General features: G+C 33.4%; 1 protein-coding gene across 8 annotated transcripts in view; it reads left to right on the top strand.

Annotated features, from left to right (window-relative positions):
- The window catches only part of LOC6050917, a 363,016-nt gene that overhangs the window by 35,818 nt on the left and 307,003 nt on the right, over positions 1 to 20,195 (top strand). For 7 of the 8 annotated variants that reach the window (XM_038256309.1, XM_038256312.1, XM_038256316.1 and 4 more), the window contains exon 2: positions 10,422 to 10,503. The gene's annotated coding sequence lies outside the window, so the exon portion shown is untranslated. The remainder of the gene's footprint in view (positions 1 to 10,421; positions 10,504 to 20,195) is intronic. The other variant, XM_038256308.1, reaches the window with a different exon arrangement.

Here is a 20,195-nt window from a genome sequence, read left to right as displayed (position 1 = left end):
CCATTTTTTCCTGATACTTTTTTTAAATCATGTATCTGTTATTAGATTATGTGCCTCTCAAAACTCTAGGTAAAAATTGTATTTTTTGGTCCTAAAAAACAGTATCGGGCCGGAACTAATAATTGATAAAAGTTGAAATAGTTATTATAATAATATTTTTTTCAAGATTTAAAAATTTTATTTTAAAGTTAATAAATTAAAGAAATAGTGAAACAAATATAGTTCACAAATCTTGATTTTAAGAATGATAACTTTCAGAAATGTGTTGCTTTGACTTATTTCAATTTTTATTTATTTAAAATTGTATTATTATTGATTTTGACGATTGCAATGAAATAAATTGATTGAATTAAAAAAAAAATAAAACTTTAGTGGTCGATGCAATTTTTCAAAGTTAAATTTCCTCGACACTTCAATATAAAAGAATCATTCAATGAGACATGATAAAATTTATTCAAGCGAAATTTGGATTCGAATATCCTTTACAAATAAAAAAAAAACACTTTTTGCGATGTTTTGCACCTTTATTCAATTATTTTTAAAAATATTTTAAAATGGTTTTAAACAAACACAAAATTCAAGTAGTGCACAGAAAAATATTGAATCGTTTCAATTCGTTGTTCTTCAAAAATCAAAGTTAATTAAAAAACATATTTGTTGCTCCCTGGTTTCTTGATACAATTTGAGAAATTTTTTAATATTTTTTAAATATTTGCAGCGATCTATTTTCAGTATATATAATTTGCTTTTTTTGAGCATGAATTTTCAAAAAAAAAAATCGCTGGAAAGAACTTTAGTTTTGCTTACTTAATCATTGATAAAAATGTAAAATTGAAAAATAATGAATTTGAAGTAAACACAGTTCAAACTGAAAGAAATTTAAATGTTGTGTCTTTTTGTACACTTTCAGACAACAATCCAAGTGTTTTCAAAAATTTCATTGTTTTACGAAATGGATAACTTTGTTTTCTTGCACAACTTTTCAGTTTGAAAATATCAATAAAATTATAAGAATTGAATTCAAACATGTAGAATGTTGTTATAATGTGTTAAAATTTGATCTCAATATATATTTTTTTTTTCATTCAGCCAATCAATCAATTTATTTAATATTTCATGAACTTAAGTCTTAAGTGCTGGTTATAGAACTATTTTGAAAAGCCATCGCGGGCCGGATGAAATAGCTTCACGGGCCGAATCCGATTTTGTTTCGTCTTCTAGAAAGCTTTTTCATACGCTTTCTGGTGACTTTTTTCATTCGACAAATCATTTTTTTTGTGTGAAATTTATGGTCTGATTACAAAAAGTTTGCTTACTATCATTTTTTTTAGATTGGCTGCTTATCATGTTTTTGGTTGATAATTCTGCTGTTAGCATTTTCATAGTTCATAAGATAAATAATAAAAAAAAAAATCAGGATTAAAGGATTACGACAAATTTTGAAAGGAATTTAATTTCAAAACAACATTTTTAAAGACAATGTTTTCTTAATTTAAAGTACCGTAAACCGGGATGACTTTGATAGGATTTCAATTTGTTTTTTGAATATTTTCCAACAGGTAAGGTTTTTCTCAAGATTATTATTTTTAAAACATGTACTGGGGTAAGCCACACAAAGTCCATACACTATTTTGGAAAAAAAAGTTGTTTCAATAGTGTTTAGAAAAAGAGTTGAGTTAAAAATTCTTAGTTTGAATTCCAGAGTGACTATGACTATGACTATCAATAGTTTTTCTTGTTAAAATCATATTTAAGATATTCAAACTTTATTTGTACGTTAAATGTACCATCACTAAAGTAGCTGATATAGTTTTTAAGAAAAAAAAATCAATGTTTATAATAAGTTAACTAAGTTTACAAGCTTTTTAACAAAATACACATAAATTTTAGGTAAAATTGCAAAAAAGTCGGAATTTTGTCAGAAATTTGTTAAAACTAGTTTTGTTTATAAAATTATCGATTTATATTGCATTTTATACTGAATTCGAAGCACGAATCACAAGTTTTCACATTTTGTATAAAATTTGTTCTACTGAAAATGCCTATAAATCTGAAGATTTTTTAAAATTGTTTTTCAAAGACACATTTTTTTTTGTTATTTACAAACTTATTTAACCTTCTCCTAGTGGAAAATTTTCCAAAGAATCCGAAAATGCATTCCGCTTTCCGATTCAAAATCATGTTCATTGAGAAAATTATGACACTTTGAGAAGTTTAAAGTAATGACTTTCATCAACATTTTCTTAACTATAGTAAACTAACTTTTTAAACTTTTCAAAATTTTATGAAAAGTTCTTTTTGAGGTACTTTGAACACTTCTCTACCACGGACAGTATGATTCTAAACAATTCCGTACGTATTTTAATTGTACTCTTCATTTTGCGGAAAAAATGCAAACCTATCAAAGTCACCCCGGCTATCAAAGTCACCCCGTTTTACGGTGTCTAGTGTCTTTATTGTAATCATAGCCTTGATGAAAAATCAGTCACGATTTGTTGTCTCATAAAGTTTAGGATCAATATTTGCGCTCGTAATTTGCTCCAAAGACACTGTAAAGGCTGATGCTGGTGTTGGAAAATATTGTTCATCGTCACTGTCTAGCTGGGCGTCCAGCGGCAAACTCAAATTAATCTCCACAACATGCCCCGAAATCGCGATCGACGATAATTGAAATGGTAATTTTCGGAGTAAATTTACTTCATCTTGATAGCAAGTTTCAAATTAATTTTTATTTACAATCGATTAAGCAGTTTCGGTCTCCTTCTCCTCTTCTCAAAAACACCAAACAAATACCATAAATTTCCCGTGTAAATAAGTGGTCCCCGACCGAAATGATAAATGAACGCCTGATTTATGCTTTTCCAGAGGGCGGTTTCGGTTACTTTTCCCCCCTTCCGAACCGACGAGGGCACTCAGAAAAAAAAATAACAGCTTTCAGCTTCCGGCGTAAAAATACGGCAATTTAAATTTTACAAGCCAACGATCGTTGGCCCGGCTCCGAGGCAGCAACCCCACATTAGTGTCCAGACCGGGTGAAGTCATTCACTGCCTTCTGCCTTTTTGTGGAAAGTGTCCGCCCCCGCAGATGTTTAAGGGTTGAACAAATTTTGTTATTACTGCCTATATGACATCCGTACCCCGATGTGTGGTCTACAGTGGTGTTAGCAAGTTTTCGAACCCCAATAAATTATATTAAATTTGTAATTTGTGTTCCTTTCAAAGATGAAAGTTAAAATTTTAAAGAAAAAAATCTTTTGAAAATCAAACAACTTGTCCAAATTTGCTTCAACCAAACTGTTTAACGCCCCCCATTCAAAATGATCAACAGCAGTCGGGCCAGTTTTTCCGACACTACTGGTTCGGCATTTCCAGGGGTCATTTTGAAAATAACCACCATCAACACACGTATATAACATCCAAACCAAACATCCGGATAAGGTACGGAAAAAGGAGGATGGGCCCCCGGACTGACAAATTACAGAGCAATTTTTCTTCGCACAGTCCTGGACTTTCTCGTTTTACCACACTGGACTTACCGGACCAAAATGCCCCATATGTTTGCTGGAGTCCCAGAATTCCTGGGGATGCTGCAGTGCAGTAGAATTTGCTGCTGAAAATGAACATCTGTTGAAACCAAATCTGCAAATATTGGGCCGAGAACCATGATTGCAACTTTGATGATGGGATATGAAAAACTGGAAAATAGTTCCAGAAATTGGATTGACTTCCTTGTAATAGGATATTCATGAAGCAGAAACAGGCATTTGAAAGTGGATTCAAATGAAATTGATCCAAAAGATATGGAAGCGTTTCCATCGTCAAATAGGTCACCGAGATTAGATTTCAGCTTCAAATTACTCAATTTGAGGCAACAAAAGGACACACCCCCCCTTCATCCGAAAGTGACCCACATTGAAGAAACTATTCAAGTTGACAAAATTGACATTCTCGTCGACATAGTAGTCTGTAAATAAATACGAGTGGGAAAAGTAGAGCCCTGAAATGTGAGAATACCTCGCAACAAAAGAGCAGTTTTCCCTTTTCAAGCCGGAAAGGAATTTTCCTCTGGGTAGTGAACTGAAGCGAGAAAAAAATCTAGGACAAAAGTTGCCTTTTCCAAAAGATGCCACATGGCCCTCACTGAATTTTCCTTTGTCGGCGAAAAGGGACTAGTCCAGAATCCAGATAAAATGTTTTAAGAAATGTATTTGAAGAAGCTTTAAATATTGAGAAATACCAAATACTACAAAAAGAAAACAATATTTATATAAATTATTTTTTGATTAATCCTAAGGTTTTTACAAACTCAACTTAACAAGAACCAAGGAAACATTTTTGTTGGTGATAATGCTTGAAATAAGTTTGTTTTTAATTTGTTTCAAACTATCTCGCCAATTAAAAAGGTCATAATTTTTGGGGGAAAAATCTATTGATTAGATTGTAAACATTCTTTTTCAAAGTTAAACTTCAATCAAATGAATTCCTTTTAAAGGTCATTGTTGACCAATGATGAAAAATGCTGGTCCAAACAAACTAAAACCAAAACTTAAATAATTATTAGTATACAAAAAACCCCGAAATTTAAAAAGTCAAAAATAATCAGCAAAAACAAAACATAAAAGAATACCTCGTGTTTTATTTCCATTTTGTGTAATGCTCAGCAGCAAATTGTTTACTATTTGTTTTATGGTGAAATTGGTACACCTATAAATTTACCCACCAAGTTTTCGATATGTTCAAATATTCATGTTTTAAAAAACATTTTTGCGTGCCAAATCTGCTTCGATTTAAAAAATCGCCAAAAATCAATTTTCCAATCAATTTTTGATTCTTAAAAAGCATTGCAAAGAAGAACTTTGAAAATGTAAGAATATTTTAAGGTTTGAAGTTTTATTTGTTTTATGTGATTTTGCCAATGTTTTTAAAAATGCTCTTTTTAGGGGTCAACTTTGGCTGTGTTTTTTACTAACATGTCGACGCCGTCGTGTTAACTTGTCGTACGTCCATTTTGGGCCAAACTGAGTTAAGAACGCCATTTTATGCAGCTCAAAATGCCTCACCATTTGACCTTCACAGATCCCCAAAATTTGATTTCAATCCTGAGATATTCAATGAAATCCAAAAAAAAACTCCGTGCATTTTTGTCACTTTACACATGAAAGTAGTTTCAATCTTGTCGTGCTATCTTGTCACTCCCTGAAAATTGATGTGAGTGCGACAAGATAGCACGACGACGTCGATTTGGTATATTTTCAGTAAAAAAAAGTATGCAGTAATTTTTATGGAATCCCAGACAATGCCTCTACGCATTTTTTACAATTGAAATGGCAAAAAAATGAAAAAAGCCAAAAATTGAAAAAGTTACAGAAAAAAGTAAAAAAATAGGTAGGCAAAATTTAATAATATTAGGTGGTAGAATAGGCCTAATAGTAAAACAAGAAAATCATAAAACAATAGAAGTATAGTTTATCGTAGCACAAAATTGCACAAAATGTCCTCCTAAACAAGAGAAAAATAAAAAATCGAAAAAAATTGGGCAGTAGAGTTTAATTTGTGTGTTCATGTCTATGGACGTTTCAATAATAACAACCATCTTTTGTTGATAAGAAAAATACCAGAACAAAGATTAAACAAAAAAAATATCAGTAAAGTACCGTTAGTAAAGTAAATAAAAATGTAGAAAAATAGGTTTTTCGGTGTTTTTTTTGGAAATTTCTATATGACAGACTTGATTTCTCAGTCTCGAAAATATTTTTACCAAAAAGCTCGTCCAATTTCCTTTAAGTTTGCCTTTGACAGCTTGACTCGTCTTAATATTTAAGTAAGCTTATTTGCTATCCACGTTTCTACCACACACACTCCTATTTTCATTTATGAGCAATGTAATTAAGTTTATATCTGTAAGCCCATACATCCGATTGAAATGCTGTCAATGGCAAACATATTGGAAATTTGACAAGCTTTTTGGTAAAAATATTTTCGAGACTGAACAATCAAGTCTGCCTTATGGAAATTGAAAAAAGACGTCAAAAAATCTATATTTTGGATATTTATATTTTAAATGTATCTTCACAAGGATTGGAAAAAGGACAATAGTCAATATGGAGACTTTTATGTAAAACTATCTAGGGAATCGATTCCCACTATCGTTTTTTTTTATTATGACGTTTAGATCACGTTAAAAAAACAGTTTTAATAAATGATTTTTGTATTTTTTTAGGAGAGACAAACCATCCTGAATTTTTGGTCAGTCTTTTTGAAACATCTTAGGATATTTCCTCAAACATTTTGAACGAAAAAATCGTGACATAACCTTCAAATTTAATTTTTAAACTTGAAAATCGAAAAACCTTATAGAAGTGGCGTGTATTATTATTTCAGTGGATATTTTCCAAAAAAACCCGTCCAATGTCCTACAAGTTTGTCTTTGGCCACTTTTTGATACGATGCAACGGCTTCGAGGTACAGTTATTTTGGAATTACAAAATACGAAAATATTTAAATTACCTGCGCCCGTCTCAAATATTATTTTCGAGTACAATTGGCTCTATATACACAAAATGGCTTATATGTGTGGCTTATATAGACCTAGGATAACATGTATACAAAGTTTCATTCAAATTGGAAAGGGTCGGGTACAAAAGTACCAGAAAAATCGCTGATTTGAGCTGAAATTGCTCTTTTACTAATTCCTATTTGTATGATCAAAATGTTTAAATTAACCTTCAAAATGTGATCTTGAAAAAAAACCATATTTAAAATTATGGAGTCAACTCAAAAATTTCAAAATGGCGTCTTTATTCCAGAATTTGAAAAAATAGTAGTTTTTTTTTTCAAAGATCAGAAAATTTCACAAATGCTGCATTGTTTAACATTGAAATTAGTTTCTCAGATATTGGTGCTAGAAAATAAAAGACTATTTGGATGAGACTTTAAAAACAGATTTTTCTTGTTTCTTTATAGATTATTCATTTTATTTCAACAACCAGAAGTCCATTCTACAATGTCCCTTAGACAATTTTATTGGATATTTTTTAACTTTTCAACAACTTTTAGAAAAAAAGTTTTCATGGTTGGACATTTATGAACACTATTTTCAAACACAAAATAATATTTTTTCAGTTCTCTCTCTTAAAAAAAAATTCTAAAATTTCCAATTATTTTCCGTGTTGCCATATTTTCTGCCTACAATTTTGCTGAAAATACCAAACCGATTAGAAAGCTCCTTAAAAAGGTTTTCGAATATTAATGTATATTTAAAAAAATGTATGGAGCCTTGTATGGGTGAACCAGTAACACGAAATTTCTTCTTTAGACAAAGGGAACACCTCCAAAAAGTTTTGATTTAAAAAAAAAATGATATCCATTTCCGTTTTGAGGAAGTTTTTGAATGTTTAAAACCAACAGCATCACATTGATAACAACTCTATCCTACTGTAAATTGTGCCTAATAAGTTAAAAGTAACAACAAAAATAAATAGTGCTTTTGAACATTGTCGTATAATTGCAATGATTTTTCAAAGACAAACCACGATTATTTCGCTATTTTCTGTGGATCTCACCGTTAAAACAAAATCCGCAAAGAGGAAAGCTCGCAAAAAAACATGAAGCAGCGAATTATAATGAAATTCCCATTTTGCATTTATTCACACAACTCACAACCATTAACCGAGATCCAGAGAGCAGGGCTTCGGCCATAAGCCCTCCCCGGAATGAAACCTCGAAAATGTCGCATTTCGTGTCGTTGAGGAAAAAACACGGCCTCCGGGTGACCTCCGTTGTGTTGCTTTTGCAGGGTTGGCAAACAACGGAGAAAAACAGAACAGCAACGAACGGGCGAATGATGGGAAGTGATGGTGCGAAGAAAATCGCCACCGGCGGGAAAGGTGGGAAAATTCCTGCCGAATTTGGCGCGGGCACGATTTTTTCTCACCTTGTCCGGGGTCGAGCATATCATTATCGGGATCGATAATCGCGTTTCCAAGAAAAGAAGGGAGGAAATCGAAAGAAAACTATGTTTTGCGAGTTTTGCGAAAAAAGAAATCGTGAAAGAAATGTAATCTGAGGGGAAATTGCGAAAATTTCTACAATGTTTTGTCTAGCTGGAAAGGATTTCATTCGCCATGGAAAGGGGAAAAACGAAGTAATAAACTGTATGAGTTACGGAAGCCATTTCATGAGATAACTTTTTATTAATGCAAATGAGATGCAATGGGCTGGAAATGGGTTTGACTGTGGCAATGTGGAGTTTGTAGCTTTCGATGTGAAAATGCGACAATATTGTTTTGTTTTATTTGTTCGGAATGTGACACTGGATTATTCTCGATACTGTATATTTAAATTTTAATGACAATTCAAGCTTTTGAGCTTGCATGAAGACAATAGCAAATAATTCAATTCAATTCAATTTGGTTTTATTGGTGAATAATCAAGATACAATGAGTTATTTTGAAGTGCATAACAGAGTTTTGGAGTTCCTTACAGCTGTGTGTTGCATCATAATCCATTTAGGAACAATTATTTCTTTAACTAAGGCACTAGCAAGAGTAAGAAAAAACTATAAAAAAAAACTTACAGAAATTGCAAAGGAAAGGGGATAGAGGAAGAGTAAGCTTATATCTAGATCACAGGTAATTTATCCTTTGTAGATGTGTTTGATCATCAGTTCCCCAAGGGCCAGGAATTGTTCTGCCTTGTTCCGGCAGCTCCGAAACCGCGTCATCATCTCCCCCGCGAGAGCAAAGAACTCCGGCAGGGTGAAGAGATCTTCTCCGGTGACTTCTTGCTGGGCCGTACTGCCGCTACCGGCAGCGACCACGCTGGCGAACGAACGCCCCCAACCAGGAGGGAACGCTGAGTTTTCCGCTGGAACCGTACGCTGTCCAGCTGCAGGAACGGCTGCGCTCGTACTTCGCTGAGGAGGGTGGGACGCTTTCTTCTTCCTCTTTTCCTGCTCCTCGAGGTAAGCCTTGCGCGCGACGCATCCGCGGTAATTGCCGGTATGGTTGCCGTCACAGTTCGCGCACTTTACGCGCGGCTTGGTTTGTTCTGCCTTGTCCCCCAAGTCCGCCTTTCGTGGCAGTGCGCACGCCTCCGAGAGGTGTGACTCACCGCACTTCACGCAGCGGGGCCGGAGGTTGCAGTTCCGCGAGCCGTGGCCGAATTTCTGGCAACGGTGGCATTGCGCTACGTCCGTCGGGTTCTTGGTGTAAAACCGCCAGTTTACCCAAAACCGTCCAACGTTTTAGTCCGCCGCAGGTCTTGGATCTTGACGGTGCCGCGGTCGAAGTACAACAGGTACAGTGTGTGTGTACCTGTTACCGTTGTCTTGCGCGAGAGCACTTTAATCTCCCGCGGTTTTATTCCGGCGTCCGAAAGGTGACCCTTCAGGTCGGAGATCGGACGGTCTTGATAACCCTGCAAGACGACCTTAACAGGGGGCTTCTCGGGGTTGAATGTGTAGAAGTTGAAGTTGCTACGCTTCAATTCTTCAAACACCAGGTCGAAATTCTTTTTGGTCAGTGTGATCACTTGCACTGCCGACTTACCGATTTTCAGACAATATCCGAGGCCTTCCAGCAACTCGTCAACATCGTCCGCCAACGTGTCCAAAACAAAAATTGGAGGTGGTCTACGTTCCGCTGGAGAGTTGTTCTTTTTTGACGTCGGCACTTTTTTCCGTGCACGACCATCATCGTCGTCGTCGTCGTCGGTAGTGCTGCTACCGTCAGAGTTGTTATTTTCTTCGTCGTCGCTCAGCATCTGGAACTCGTTCCTGATGGGGATGTTGGCGGATGTTGATGTGCCACTGGTCGTGGCACCGGAAGTACCGGAACGGGTTCGCACTGGTGATCTTGGGACATATCCAGGATGTAGTAACTTTTGTCGATGCCTTCAGCGCTGACGCTCCCCTGCGCGATGGCGGCCGACACGGCGTTGGTTTGTTTACCTTTTTGCACACGGCCGGTAGACGAACTTCGCGGGTTTTCGAGGCCGCACTCGAACTGCCACGGCCACGGCCGGCCTTTGGCATGCTGGAGAAGCAAACTCGCGGGTAACCACAATCAATTACGGCGAAAAAATCGAAAAAACGATGGAGCACTGAGCACTAGCTGCATGCTCTCGTGCGTACACGGAGGGAGCTCGAAATAGCAAATAATAAATTTGATATTCTATATTGGCCAAATACAAATTCATTTTGATTTTAAACAATGTTTTAAAAACGATGATAAATCCCGTCCGTTGAACAAACGTTTCATTTGAATAAAATGTAAAAAAATGAATAAAAAAATTGCCTTCTTCCTTCAAGCTACACCCTCAAGCTAAAAATAAAACAGAAAATAAATTAATTTCGCCCCATTTTATTTACGACCGGTCACATCCGTTAGCTTTCAACAGACTTTTCTTTTCTCAAATTTCAGCAGCGAGCTTTTCTCGAGAAGCTCCATCCTCCTCGTCCCGCTTCAGCAGCAGTAGCCCAAACAGCCTCTTCAAACAGCACAGGTACGTTTTTTTGGGAGGTGAAACCCCGCACTCTTACTTTCACCAATTGAAAAGTTTCATTCTGAACAGGGCCAGAGTAGTAGAGCCCTTTTTTCTAAAAGAGAGCAGTTTGAAAACACTTGACCGAAGAAATAAAGAACACTCAAGTGGTTGGAAAACTTTGTGCTAAATCGATTCTCGAAAGAGTTCTTGGGGGTGCGAAGTAACATATGAACTTCCATGCTCGCCGAGATGGAAAACGCAATTAAGCTTGATTTAAGGCCGATGCGATTAAACGTGATAGCGGTGAAAAATGGGCGTCACTGGTCTCGGGGTTTAAAGCGTTTTCCCCCAAAAACGAATAAAAGAGAAAATGTGTTCCGCACACGTGTGTATGTGGGAGTGTTTGTGCCCCTCCTGGTTTGGTGTGATTAAAATAGATTGATGTGGCCGTGCGTAGGATGCTGGCCTCCGGGGAGGTGGATTTTTATTTGCCCCGTTTTTCACCTTCTCTTCCAACTCGATTGGATATGTGAAAGGGAAAGTGAGAAAATCTCCATTTTGTTGATTAAATTCGGCAGGACGAGCTTTCACGTTCTGGATTAGGGTATAAACATTGGAAGTAGGCTTACATTATAACAGAATTTAATTCATTTTACAAATATTAAAAATTAAACAAATGAACAAATGAACAAATATTAAAAAATAAACAAATGAACAAATAAACAAATATTAAAAATTAAAAATTAAACAAATGAACAAATAAACAAATGAAAAAATGAACAAATGAACAAATGAACAAATGAACAAATGAACAAATGAACAAATGAACAAATGAACAAATGAACAAATGAACAAATGAACAAATGAACAAATGAACAAATGAACAAATGAACAAATGAACAAATGAACAAATGAACAAATGAACAAATGAACAAATGAACAAATGAACAAATGAACAAATGAACAAATGAACAAATGAACAAATGAACAAATGAACAAATGAACAAATGAACAAATGAACAAATGAACAAATGAACAAATGAACAAATGAACAAATGAACAAATGAACAAATGAACAAATGAACAAATGAACAAATGAACAAATGAACAAATGAACAAATGAACAAATGAACAAATGAAAAAATGAACAAATGAACAAATGAACAAATGAACAAATGAACAAATGAACAAATGAACAAATGAACAAATGAACAAATGAACAAATGAACAAATGAACAAATGAACAAATGAACAAATGAACAAATGAAAAATGAACAAATGAACAAATGAACAAATGAACAAATGAACAAATGAACAAATGAACAAATGAACAAATGAACAAATGAACAAATGAACAAATGAACAAATGAACAAATGAACAAATGAACAAATGAAAAAATGAACAAATGAACAAATGAACAAATGAACAAATGAACACAAGACTCTTGACTCTTGACTCTTGACTCTTGACTCTTGACTCTTGACTCTTGACTCTTGACTCTTGACTCTTGACTCTTGACTCTTGACTCTTGACTCTTGACTCTTGACTCTTGACTCTTGACTCTTGACTCTTGACTCTTGACTCTTGACTCTTGAAAAAACAAAAAACAAAAAACAAAAAACAAAAAACAAAAAACAAAAAACAAAAAACAAAAAACAAAAAACAAAAAACAAAAAACAAAAAACAAAAAACAAAAAAAAAAAAAACAAAAAACAAAAAACAAAAAACAAAAAACAAAAAACAAAAAACAAAAAACAAAAAACAAAAAACAAAAAACAAAAAACAAAAAACAAAAAACAAAAAACAAAAAACAAAAAACAAAAAACAAAAAACAAAAAACAAAAAACAAAAAACAAAAACAAAAACAAAAACAAAAAACAAAAACAAAAACAAAAACAAAAAACAAAAAACAAAAAAACAAAAACAAAAACAAAAACAAAAAACAAAAACAAAAACAAAAACAAAAAACAAAAACAAAAACAAAAAACAAAAAACAAAAACAAAAAACAAAAACAAAAACAAAAAACAAAAAACAAAAAACAAAAAACAAAAAACAAAAAACAAAAAACAAAAAACAAAAAACAAAAAACAAAAAACAAAAAACAAAAAACAAAAAACAAAAAACAAAAAACAAAAAACAAAAAACAAAAAACAAAAAACAAAAAACAAAAAGCAAAAAAATAAGAAACAACAAAATAAAAAACCAAGCAGTGTCAAAAAATTTTATTTTTCAAAATAAGTGTAGCAAAGTTGATTTTTCATCATGCTTTATTGAACTTACTTTTTAGCTTTCTTATTTTTGGTGACGATAAGGAGACCAATTCTTCAATTCATTTGCCCAATTTTTGGTCATTTGTTATTTTTTAATTTTTATTATTCTCATTTATTTTTAAAATTTTATATTTCATAATTTTTTAAGTCGATCAAACATAACCCTCTCTCCCCTTCCTGCAAAATTTTGCTCCAATTGGCGTTTCACACTGCTGATAGCAAACGAGATCATTTTTGGATGAATCCAACCAGAAGCAAAAAAAAACGTGTGAATTTAAAACTCTCTTCTTTCCGCTGCCAGAACCGCCCAGGTGGTGACGACAGAGCCGAGTGTTGAAAAGGTGGGAAATGAAATTGGTGGCGAAATTTATTGGATTAAGGGTACGCGTTCACGCCAGATAGGATTAAGTCCCGGTGCACGTGCTCGAACCTGGGCAGGGGAGGATGGTAAAATTGATTCGATTCGATGGAATTGAGCAAGATTAATTACTGCGGTGTTCGAAAGGTTGGTGGGGGGGGGGACTAATCGCGAGCGGTTGACTGAAATCGATAATTAAAGTTTGTCGGCGAAGAAAGGCGAAACCGCCAAGATTGACTGTCAATTTCGTTAATTGATACCGTCTAGATCAATTAGTAGATTAGAGTTGACTTGATTGAGGAGTTTTCTATGGGATCGATTTTTAAAATGTATCTCTGATTATCTTTAAAAGTTGATTACCAACATTCCGCAGACCACAGTGGCAAGTAATTTAGCAGCGAAAAAGTTTTAAATTAAACCGATCCCAATCAGACAATCTGGTACGAAGAGAACATCTGATGTAATCTGTCCCCGAGATCAACTTTTGGCTGGCCACGACAAGATTGGATTACTTTTTCAATCAAGTTTCAGTCCACTTCAGAAGCAACTTTTTTCAGTACGATTCCAGCTCTTGCTGTCTCTTCTTCAGTTTTGTGGAACATGTCCTCCCACAAGATAAAGCAGCTCATCTCGAAACTGCATCAAAACAGGGACAGCGATTTAATCCTACGAGGATAAAACGTGCCAATCTTGGGTTTAAAGCAGCTTCCCGCGTTCGACACAGTGACCTAAATTTCTTTATAGGCCTGGCCTCTTCAGCAGCACATTGCTGCTGAAATTGCTTTCCGGGGTTCTGTGACATTGTTCTGGCGCTGGATTTTGGCAAGTGGGCATCAGCTCTCCGGGAGGGGCGAACGATTCCCTCAATTCCTTTTCTGCTTCAAGTAATGGACCACATGGGCGTGAACAGCCGGAGCGTGGCGATAGTAAAAACGAAACTGGGCAATAAGTGGAGGAAGATGGGAAAAAATGTAAGGGATGAAGTCATTTAGAAGTGTGGTTAAATTTTTTCATAGTTTCTTAAAAATAGCGAAAAATTAATTCAATATCAAGTGAAGTTATTTAAACTTGCATCTTTTTACAGCTTTGTCTCTCTTATAGTATTTTTCCACCAATTCACACGAAATGGAAAAAAGTTGCACCGACCTCTCTAAGATTTCCTTGAAACTTTGCTCTTATGGGTAGTTGTTGTCCCTGATCACCAATACGAGTTCCATTTTTCATTACCTCATGACGGTTGGGCGGCACGATCCCTTTCATTTTTTTTCTGAATTTTTAATAATACAGATTTTTTAGTGATTTGTAGCTCGAAGCTGTCAAGAGTTAGAAATTTGCTGTCAAAGGTACTTTTGTGTTAAGTTGGACGCCCAATGGCTTACTGAAAATTTCGAAAAACCAAATTATTCATAAAAAAATAAAACAATGTTCAAAATCGATGCCAATTTCCATTATTAACCATCACAAATCGAGAGACATGACATTTAATGGGAAATTTAATGTTCTTTCCGGACCTGTGGTAACCCTGAGAAGTAATTTTGAATTAATTCTTTTTTTAGTTAATTTAGTTTTATTTTTTACGTTTTTATTTTGTTGCTGAAACATTTTTGTTTAGAGTGTTGTTTTTAGTAAAATTACTTTGTTTTTTTTTTCAATCTATTTTTCAAATATTTAAAATTATAGGTGTGGGATTTTTTTTATCATGTATAGTGTTTGAAATATGTTTAGGTTTACAATTTTAGACAAATGAATTGTAAACAAGAAACATAAAACTATTTCAAAATTATTTATTATTATTGCGAATCAATTGAACGGGTTAATAAAGCATTAATTTTAAAGCTTAATTTTAAAGAAAATTTCAATAACATTTTTTGATTATGTTAACTTTGTAAAATATTTTTTAAGTCTTTTTTGACTACAAATTTGTTTTTTTATAAAGCTAATTTTAGCAGGAACACAAGTCTATGGCTTGGTACAAAATATTATTTTAAAAATGTTTCTCCCTCTTTCAAAATTTCCCGAAAAAATATGGGCAAATAAAACATACTCTTTGTTTAAAATACGATAAATCAGGCTCTAAATTTAGTTCTTTTATGCCCCGTCCTCGGCCTCAACTAGAGCTAAGGGAAAAAAAATTGTGAATATATTTTGTATCAGTCTAAAGTTTTAGAAAAAATTAGATTCATATAGAAAAAAGTTAAATAAGAAAATGTAACAAATCACAAATACAATTTAACAGCAGTTTGCAAAGTTTTGGATTATTTTTTCAACATTAATGATAACCATAATATGTTTTGGTTTTTTATTTGTTGAAAGTTGACTATTTCTTCTTTTCTGATTAGCCTGATGAGCATCAAAAGTAGCAACATCATTAATTTTTTTTTCTAGTATCGTTACATTTTTTCATCAACTTCTGAAGTCCAAAACGATTTTAACATAGTTGGAATACTCCTTAGACCAATTTTGTCTTAATTGGGTCTGTAATTTACTCAGTTCATTATAATAAAATAAATATTCGTAACAATAAAAGAGAAAAACCTTCAATCCAAATCAGAGCCATGTTTCACTTTGGTTTTATATTTGCTTGCTTGCTTCTTATGCTTTGAATTTTGTTAATTAAAAAAGTGGATTTAGGCTTTTGAAACATAGCTTTTAAAGTTCAAAAATGATTATAAAAATTGAAATAAATTTAATCTTATGAGAGATTAAAGAATAAATCTCCTTTAGACAAACTTTAAAAATAAGTCAAAATAAGGTTTTAACTTAGGCTAATAAAATTCTACTTTTTATACTTCTAAAGTTTTTCCCGTTCAAAACAGTTTCTCAAGCACTTATAATTTCATTCCTTCTCTGACCGCTCAACATTCCAGAGGCTGTAATGGCTGTCGGTCACCAGCCCTATTGCACTTTGATTAGCTTTTTTTGTTTTCGTTTCTCCCCGTATCTGTTTGTGTTTTCCGTTATCTTGTAAGCACTTCAGTCCGTTTTCTCTTCTGTTTCTGCAAGATTTTCATGCCACGGAAAGGAAAGAAAAGTCCTGCTGAGGAAGCCGTTTCTCCCAAATCTGCTAAATTATTCATGAAATTCTTGCAAAGATTGTGCGATTCCTAGGGAGCGATAAAGTTTTGCGCCTTCAAAGTCTCCCGAAAGAGACGTTCTTCACCGGAAGGTTTGGATGCCTTAAAAATGCAACATGTAAGCCACCGATATTAAACGTGTTCAACAAGAAGAAACCCGTAACGGCAGCCGGCTTCGTGATCATAATGCGGAAAAGAATGGAAACTTTCCTGGGAAAAGCTCAATGTTTGCATGAGGGGTGGGGGTAACGCAATTTTTGTGTAACGCGTAGCTGCCGAAAAGTTTACAGTTTGTGACTGTGACACACATACAAAATTCTACGTTGTAGAATATTAACTTGAGGCAGCTTTTCTCATCATCTCCGATGTTGATAGGATTTTTGTGGGTAGATTTTCAACCCTTAACAACCATAAGCCTTCTTGCAAGTTTTAGAAGGAAAAACATAATTTAATTCGCATTTCTCCAGGGGATTTCCTCCAAAAAGCAACTATTGCCACACGCACGTGTAGCAAATCACTCACTCACACGTGTTCACGTAACATCTCCCCCTCACGTAAGATAAATCGAAAACTGATGGACCATTTCTGATTGAAAATTTTGCCCTGCCCTAAACGGCATTGATGGGGGGGACGAGGTTGCGATGAAAGTGATCCGTGGTTTTCGATCAAGGATTTCTGCTGATTTTGTTGGTTTTCCCCTTGAGGGTTGAAACTGGGTTCCCCTCACCGGCGGGCAGTGCTTGTCACAATTGATGGGGGTTATCGATTTTCCGGTAGCGACGATTGGAAATTTCGATAGATGGACGAAGACCTTTTTCTTCTGTGGGAAAGTACCTTTGAAAAGGTTTGATGTGATGGGTTTATTTGGAAATGTTTTCTTTAACATCTGTTTGTGCTTTTGTCGTTAAAAGTGATACAGTTCAGACTAGATTATTCGAAGCCTCGATTATTCTAAGTTTCGATTATCTGGAGTTTGATTATCCGAAGGATTATAACAAACTTCACATGATCGAACAACGGATTTTTTTGTATTGGGCCATTGCAAATATTTTTTTAATGTTTATGTCCCTTGACACTCAAAACATAAAAAAGTATAAAATAGTAGTTTATGCAACAAGTTTCAAAAAGAGGTTTTTTTCAGCACGAGTCGTACATTTATCCAACGAGGTTCACCGAGTTATCCAACGAGGTTCACCGAGTTGGATAAATACGAAGAGTGCTGAAAAAATCATGTTTTGCAACGAGTTCCATACAACATTTTTTGCAATTCCAAAAAACACACATTGAGTGAAATTTTATGTCAAATTTTCATGTATTTTGTCAATAAATCGTTTAAATCAAAAAAAAATTTGAAAAGTGTTACTTTTCGAAACAAGTGCTGAAAAGTTCAACTTTTCAGCTCCCATTTGAGTGCTGAAAAGTAGAACTTTTCAGCATTTATTTTGAAAACTGTTGCTATTCGATTCTGTTATTTTTGGTACAGAAAAGTTTTGATGAAAATATTGTTTTAATATACACTATATACCTGGCCAGTTGTTTTTCAATCAATTTTTACATTGAAATTTGACAGTTTCCAAATCGATTAGCCCATTTTATTTTGATTTTTCGTAACAAACTCCCTAAATCCAACGTAATCTTCTTTATATCTCGTTGGAGTGTCTGCAAGGCAAAAGGTCATTAATTATTTATATTATCACTTTATATTAAGGAATTTTGATTTATTTGAAAGATTTTCGAAATATTTTTTTTATAATGTGCTGTTAAGTTAAACTATTAAAATTAGCAAAAAAATTGTTTTCCGAAAAGGTTTTTTTTTGTTTTTAATAAACAGTCCATACTGACATACAAAAATTGAACATTGCAAATGGGTCTAGTCGATCCCGTTTTTAGATTTTTAATAATTATCTATAAATATGATATTTATATTTTTCCGTTTCGGTTGTTTTCGAGTTAATTTATATGTGTTTACTTCTAAAGTTTAACTTAAGTTTATTAATCCAAAATATCAAATCATTGTAATCTCAGATGGCCCCTTCAACTCTTAATCAATATTTAAATTATTTAATGAAAACTTTCAATCAAGATTTCAATCATATTTAACTATAATTTCGAAAGAATTTCATTTTCTTTATTATTTTTAAGAGTTCAAATAGCTTTTTAAAATCTAGAATAAAGCTCCGATGCAAGCACTGTTTCAGGAATTTGATATTTAAAAAAAAAAATCATTCTTATTGCAGTCAAAATTAACAAGTTTTCCATACATTCCAACAAGGACAGTTTTTTGAAAATTTTAGGCATATTCATTTGAATTTACGAATAATCTATAGTATATATACATTTATAATATACATTTTTAAAAGTTTTTCATTGTTATATAATAATTTATTTTTGTTTCAATTTTTACATCAATTCAACCAAAAGAAATATGCAAATGTCAAATTCGAACATCTGCTGTAAAAAATATGTTTACTAAAAAAGTGATTGTCTTTTGATAATTCTATGAGGTTTATTTGTTTTCATTTTTCGAAATAATTGGGCTATGTTTTTTTTAATTTGAAAGTTTTTTTAACAGTTTATCACATTTGAAAGTTCTTTTTAACTTTTTAATGATACCTTTTTCACATCATATATTTTTCAGAAATATATATGTATGTTTTTCAAAACATGGTCACATTAAGTTTAAAAAATTGAAGTTTTAAAATAAAAAGTTTGAGCTCAAGCATATTTAAAATTAAACACTCTGTCAGAATAATTTAATAATTTTTCCTTTATTTTCATGATTTTTCTGATATGAATAACAAGTATAATGTTTTAAAATACTAAATTGCTTTAAATAAAATAATTATGAACTCTTGAAAACAATTTTTTTTTATCATAAGGCTGGTACAAATATTTTTAAAAGTTTTTGTCAACCCCCTTCAAAATTGGCCTGAAAAATCAGGGGGCAAAAAAAATATTTTTACAATAAACTTCAAAATTTCAAAGAAAAATCAAGTGCAACCAGCTGAAATCAAATTAAAATACATTCTCCTGCGTTTAAAATCATTTTTGCAATTCCGTCGTGAAACTACTTAATTATCCTGTCATTCTTGAACGACGAAATAGCCTACTTTTCTGTACCAAAAATAACAGAATCGAATAGCAACACTTTTCAAAATAAATGCTGAAAAGTTCTACTTTTCAGCACTGAAATGGATGCTGAAAAGTTGAACTTTTCAGCACTTGTTTCGAAAAGTAACACTTTTAAACATTTTTTTGATTTAAGCGATTTATTGACAAAATACATGAAAATTCGATTTAAAATATCACTCAATGGGTGTTTTTCGAAATTGCAAAAAATGTTGTATGGAACTCGTTGCAAAACTTGATTTTTTCAGCACTCGTCGTATTTATCCAACTCGGTTAACCTCGTTGGATAAATGTACGACTCGTGCTGAAAAAATCCTCTTTTTGCAACTTGTTGCATAAACTACTATTTTAGCATGTTTGGGTTTATTAAATAATCTTAAGATTTTTTGAAAATTTTCGATGCAAAATCTTTTTTTTCGATACAATTTTTGTTTTTGTCAGATCTTAGATTTTTTGAAAACTAATGATTGCAAAACAACTGAACTAGTGTAAAATGCATTTTAAAACACTTTTTTCATTTAAATGTGAAGACTATGGCTTGTTATTTAAATTTTTATATTTTTTTATTTTTTTGCCCCCCTTCCCCCTTTGACCTCGGCCAGGGCCGAGGGACAAAAACTTTTTTAAATATTTGCATCGGCCTAAATTCATGAACATGGGTCAACTGGGTACACTACTTTTGAACTTGACCCTCACCGATTTGGACCAAACATGGGGCGAACGTTCATCTATCAATAGTTAACAGAAAATACAAGTTTGGTGCCGATTGGACCATCCCTCTTTCTTTGAAACCGTCCCCTTTTTTGACGATTTTCTAAAAAAACTATTCTTTTACTCGTAACCACCCAACTGTTAGACCAGAATTTCTCAACCTTTA

The sequence above is a fragment of the Culex quinquefasciatus genome, chromosome 2 (genome assembly GCF_015732765.1).
Source record: "Culex quinquefasciatus strain JHB chromosome 2, VPISU_Cqui_1.0_pri_paternal, whole genome shotgun sequence".
Lineage (NCBI taxonomy): Eukaryota > Metazoa > Arthropoda > Insecta > Diptera > Culicidae > Culex > Culex quinquefasciatus.
Note: the sequence above shows the minus strand (reverse complement) of the source record. Positions and strands in the feature narration are given on the sequence as shown.